Source organism: Rhododendron vialii, chromosome 12a, assembly GCF_030253575.1.
Source record: "Rhododendron vialii isolate Sample 1 chromosome 12a, ASM3025357v1".
In the NCBI taxonomy this organism is placed as follows: domain Eukaryota; kingdom Viridiplantae; phylum Streptophyta; class Magnoliopsida; order Ericales; family Ericaceae; genus Rhododendron; species Rhododendron vialii.
This window is the reverse complement of record NC_080568.1, coordinates 20791536-20797793: the sequence shown is the minus strand read 5'-3', so window position 1 is coordinate 20797793 and position 6258 is coordinate 20791536.

The window sequence follows — 6258 nt, the reverse complement described above, 5'->3', positions numbered from 1 at the left end:
GGTAGGTGGTCACCTTATAACAGTCATGCACATAGTCCATGGGATCCATGTGTAGATGGTTATATCCACATACAGCATGTACACAAGGAATTCCACTTAACTCCCATTTCCTACACCCATAGGTTTTATTCTCCAAGTTTACCTTGTACTTCTCATAGGGTCCAACAATTTCAAAATTCCCATTGCCACAGTACCTAGAAATCCATCCCTTTTCAACCCTCAAAAGGTAAAGCCTCTTCTTAATCTGGGGGACAAATTGGATCCATGCACCTCTTCATAGCTTGAAGCCTCTTCTGAGTTGTTTGAATTAGAATGATTCTTATTCTTTCTAACATTGTAATGATTGGCTTGTCCCTAGCAGATAGGATGGCAGCATTGAAACTCTCACATAAGTTATTCAATAGGAATGCACATTTAGGGAAAGTGTCAAAATGTGATCTGCTCCAGTTCACTGTTGGCCTCTCAATTAACCAGGCTAATGCCTTAGGATTTGCCATCTTCATCTCTTCCATGGCTTTGGTGAATGCTGCAACAGTGGAAGCTCTAGTTGTCTTCCAAAGTAATTCCTTTAAATGCAACCCCTTGAAGTCACCCGTAAAATTGTTGTAAAGATGTCTTACACAAAACCTATGGCTACCATTAGGAAAGACCTGACCCACTGCATCAATTAACCCCTTCTATTTGTCTGTCATAAAGGTGTACCTATATGAATTTTGGAAATTGAGATCATCACTCAATAACTTTAGAAACCAGAGCCAAGTCTTCTTTTTTTCATTTTCAACAACAGCATAATCACTCTCACAGAAGTCCTCATCATCTTCAGATGATGAGGATGAATCAGGGTCATACTCATCTGTGTCCGTGTCTTCCTCATCTTGCACTACACCCTTACCCTTTGCAGTAGGATTTGGCTTTACAGAGACTCTAGGTTTCATAAAGGGTTTGGGTTTCATAATGGGCTTGGGAATGGGCTTAGAATTCTGAATTGGCTTGGAATGGGCTTAGGAATAGAGTTGGGATTCAGAATTGACTTGGGAAAGGGATTGGGATTCATAATTGACTTAGGAATGGGGTTGGGATTCAGCATTGGCTTGTGAATGGGCTTGATAATGGGCTTTGTAATTGGCTTACTCTTTGGACTGGGCTTAGTCTTAGCACCACCACTGCCAATTTGACTACCCTGAGTAGGTATAACATCTCCCAAGTTGCATCTTATGTAAACGTGGACCACTCCATTACAATCTACTAATTTGGGTAGCTGCATTACTTCTAGATCTGAAGTAAGTAGAATATTCTCACCATTAACCCTAACATAGTAGTCATTAGAGTAATGTTGCCCCATTTCAGTAGCCATAGTAGTCAACTCAATGATTGAAATCTCATCCTCATGACAATAATCAATGAATCTATAACTACCACCAACATATAAGGGACCCCCAAATGACCCACCATAATGCATTTTTATAGTGAAATTACCAGAATTGCAAACATAGGCTTCCTTGATGTTTTTTTAACTGGTTTACTTTCTTTCTTTCTTCTGTCATTCGAATTGGCAAAGTGTGGTACGCTAGCATAACAAGCATGAATAGTTTATTTTCATGTAATCGAAGCAATGCCATCGATGGTGTGCTTACATTTATGGTCATTGCAAAACCTTGAAGATAAATCTGAAGCTTTCTATTGTAACAACATGCAAGTATGTTATGTAAAAGTGTTTTTGTTCCTTGATTTACTTTCTTTTGTATCTCTCGGCAGCTAAACAAAGGTGTTAACGGCGGATCAAGGAGGGCATGAATAATTGGTGATAGGGGCTTTTGAGAAAGTGAGTATGACTATCACAGATTTAATTTATATAAGCATGTCTATGTCTTGCATTGCATTGTTCTTGAGACCCATTCTCTTTGAAAGGGAATCAACATTATATCTCCTCCATTGAGTTTACTCAATCAAACTCCTATTGATGTTTTTAAGCCAATTAGCTATTAGAGACTTAGCTCTTATTACATCGGTCTTCAGTGTATTAGAGACTTGCTCGTAATTTATCTTTTTGTTTGTTAGTTATGGTTGAATGACACCATATTTGCATTATTTTTCCTGCTGGATGACTTACTATTGCATTCATATCACATTTTGAAGTTGCCTATTGGATGCAATATTATGAAAACAGGGGAATAAAAAAAGGGGAGAATTGCAAATCAGTGGAAAAAAGGGCTTTCAAATAGTTGAACTTGTTGGATGCAGCAAATAAGTGAAGCTGAACTTGTTGGATGCAGCAAATAGTAACACTGATTGCTTGAAAAGGTCAGGGCTTTCAAATAGTTGACCCTTCCCAGTTAAAATCTCATTTGCATTGTCCGGTAAGTACGGCACCAACCCCATCTCTTGGCTACAACTATTGCTCACCTGACTGGGAGAAGGTATTGCCAGTATTCCTCCAGGCGAGGTACTATTGTCAGTGACCATCGATTCCCTAACAAAATAAAATATATATGGTTATTCAAATGCACACAGATAAATAATAACTGTAAATTAAAATGAAACATCCCAACTAACCTTGTTGAATTGTAAGCGGTATTGTGGATAGGGTCATTATTCTGGCCTAAATCTTCTACAAATAAGTCGACATCATCTTTGTTCAAGTGGAACAACATTGCAACACCATTGTCGTCATTCAATGTTACATACTTCGTCTTGTCCCTCTTCGTGTTGTAGAAAAACATTTTACCTTCGAAATTAATGTGAAGGGCACCACAAACCTTCTCACGTAACTCATTGAGTTGACATCCTTCCTCAAGTAGAACTGCTACACACATCCCACCATTGTACAAGAAGGTGCCATTGGCGTTTACCTTACGTACTCCGCCCCAGTAGCAAAAACTTGTCAATGTTTTCTTTTCCCTATTCTCCATACCTAAAAAGACAAAATATAGAGCATACATTCTTAACAGTCTAGGGCATACATTCTTAAATAGAGAGCATCAAAAGTTCTTACAAGGAGTAACATTAGGTGACTTAAAGAGCAACTATTTTATTCCCAGGAAAAAACATGTTACCTAAAATGTTACCTGACTTTAAGAAACAAAAACCACATTTCATATAGACCAACACACCCTTGTAAAGGGACAGCCAACCAGTGAGTTAAAATTGAATTAACTGCCCTTAACAGTCTAGGACATACATTCTTACATAGAGAGCAGCAAAAATTCTTACAAGGAGTAACATTAGGTGACTTAAAGAGCAACTATTTTATTTTCAGGAAAAAACACGTTACATGACTATCACAACAAGAACCAGAAATACAAAGTACAACACCAAGAGTACACCACCAGCCTCCATCCGTTGACCTCTCTCCCTTTCTGTGACTTCCCTCCCTTCCTGTGAACTCCCTCCATCCATCTCCAGCCATGCATTCCTCATCCTCTTCCTCTTGAAACACTCTAAATGAGTACCTTATTGATCATTTTTTGGTTGACAAGAGTGTAACTGCTAGAAATCTAAAGTATCTACCATGAAGTTGTGTCCATGTTTGAAGTGCTGAAACTGAAGTAATGATTGTGTCCTAAGTTGTGTCTGTGTCTGTGTCTAAAATTTGTGTCTTAAATTGCAATGAAATGATTTCTCCACCACCTTTCATTTGTTTGTGCAATGAAATGATTTCAACACTCCAAAATTGGTAACAAAGGTGCATCTAAAAACTGGTGCAGTAAAGTGCATTAATCAAAGTGCAGCAAACTATAGCAATCATTGCAAATCAAAGCTGAAACTGAAAGTGCATAACACAAAACTTAAACTGAAAGTGCAGATTCATAGCCAAATACAGATTCAATAGCTATCAAACAAAAGTAGGTTCAACTAGTTCAAATTCAATTGTCAATAGCTACAAAAAAACAGACTACATTCTGGTTCTGCTATTAGTTACAAACTTCTACATTTGTGTGTGTAAGAATGGTGTGGATTCAATTGTCGTTAGCTACAAAAATTGTCCATTGCAGCCAACTCCTTTCTTTAAGCCTTCATCGATCAAAATTCTGGATTTGTGTGTGTAAGAATGGTGTGAATTCAACTGTCATTAGCTACAAAAATCGTCCATTGCAGCCAACTCCTCTCCTTACGCCTTCATCGATCAAAATTCTGAATTTGTGTTTGTAACAATGCTGTGGACTGTGGAGTTATGAGTATACAGAGTATGACATAGACACAGAGAGAGAGGGGGGAGGGTTTTGTATGTGGAATTGTGGATTCAGATTGACCAACACACCTTTGTAAAGGGACAACCATTAAAATATAGGTCACTGCCCTTAACAGTCTAGGGCATACATTCTTACATAGATAGCAACAAAAGTTCTTACAAGGAGTAACATTAGGTAACTTAAAGAGCAACAGTTTTATTTTCAGGAAAAACATGTTACATGAGTTAGAACGAATTATGGATGACAACACATTGTTTTTTTCTGTTGCAGTCATACTATTGTGCGTTGCACATTGTTAGACTTAGAAAGTTCCTAATTTGTTTCATTAGTTGGAATGAATTATGGTGCTAGGACAATGTCAATGGAAAAAATACTTGAGTGAAGGCCCTCGAAATGGTTTGCTTGTGTTGTTTTCACATCACTATAGAAAGGAGAAAACTTATCCCAATAGCTAACAACTTGAACAAGAACCATATTTCATACAAACCAACACACCTTCGTAAAGGGACAATCATTCAGTGAGCTAAAATAAAGGTCATTGCCCATTGCTGATAGGAGAATGAAACACCCACAATATCCTACGTCTAAAATATAGGTTATTTCTTTCTCTTCAACAATTTATCGAGCACATGTTATGCATGACAAAATAGGTACCTCCTCAATCTATCTTTCAGAGAGGCATTTTTGGCTTAAAGACATTGTAGTTTACTTTCTAATGAAATGGTTTCATTAATCCTATCAGTTTGCTGTTGGAAATTGGGGCTGGGCTCTATTTCGAAATTTGAGAAATTCCTCGAAGCCATTTTGCTTGCGTCGTTGTTTTCGTGTCACTATAGAAAGGAGAAAACCTAACCCAAAACCTAACAAACTTCTGCCTTTACCAGACCACTCACTCATGCTGAAAATATCAAGTTGCTTACAAACAGTGAACAGAGACATAAGGATGAAATGAGAGAAGAGAAAGCTGCAAAAAAATTGAATCACCCAAAAATCTTACTAGCTGCGTACGACGATGAACTTGCTTGGGGAAGCAAAAGATGCTGTTGCTTCTTGGGTCGAATGGAACAGAGAGATGAAGTGAGAAAGGGAAGAAGATCGAAGTGAAGGAGAAGAGGTCTAAAGATAGCAAAAGCAGTAGACGAAGACGAAGAACCCTACCTCTGTTGTTCTCTTCCTCTTTTCGTGCATGAATGGGATTGGGAGTGGATTTTGAAATGAGAACGGTGGATGGGATTGGGGATTTAGGGTTTTTTCATGAGGGGCATAATAGTCTTTTTAGGTGGCCCTCTCCATGTATTGGGAATTATTTTTCTCCTTCTCTTATTTAGATGAATTCCCTGAAAAGTGGTCCATGAGTTGGGAATTGTTAACCCCTTTCTCCACTGTTCAGCAATTCTCCCGAAAAAATATGTGAGTACTATTTCAGGCTTTTTGACGGCAATTATATGACTGAAGACTAAGAAATGGCAGATTTAACAGGTTTAGGTAGTTTATGTTGATCGAAGTGTCATTTTTTTTTTTGGCGAAAATGTCAAAGGTTTTTTAGTTTTGAGAGTAAGTTGGAAAAATGTGATAGTTTAGGTTGAAACATAATTAACCCCTGAGAGCATCCTCATTAGGTTCCTAGTACTCCGCCTTGAAAACTAAAATAGCGAGGAAAAACCTGAAAACGTGATGGCATCAGCCTCGCTTGGGAATCGGCAAAGTTAACATCTGCTACAAGTGCTCGCTTCTTGCAACAAGGCACTGTTCACTCTATTAGTATTCCCTCCGTCCGGATTTAATAGTCATTTTTTAGAGTTCTTGTCATTTTTCAATCGATTATAGTTTGTAATTTATAATATTTTATGTAATTTTGAAACATTGTCTTATAGAACTAATTGAGATCTATTAAACAATATCCATATTGGAAATAAAATTCATTACCAATTTAAAGATATAACTCATTTTTTATCTGGTTAGAATTGAACGATGACTATTAAATCCGATGAAGAGAGTATTATTTTATTGTTTTCGTTTAGATTGAATTTTGTCTTCATATGATCTCTTGCGCCTCTTGCGTCACATC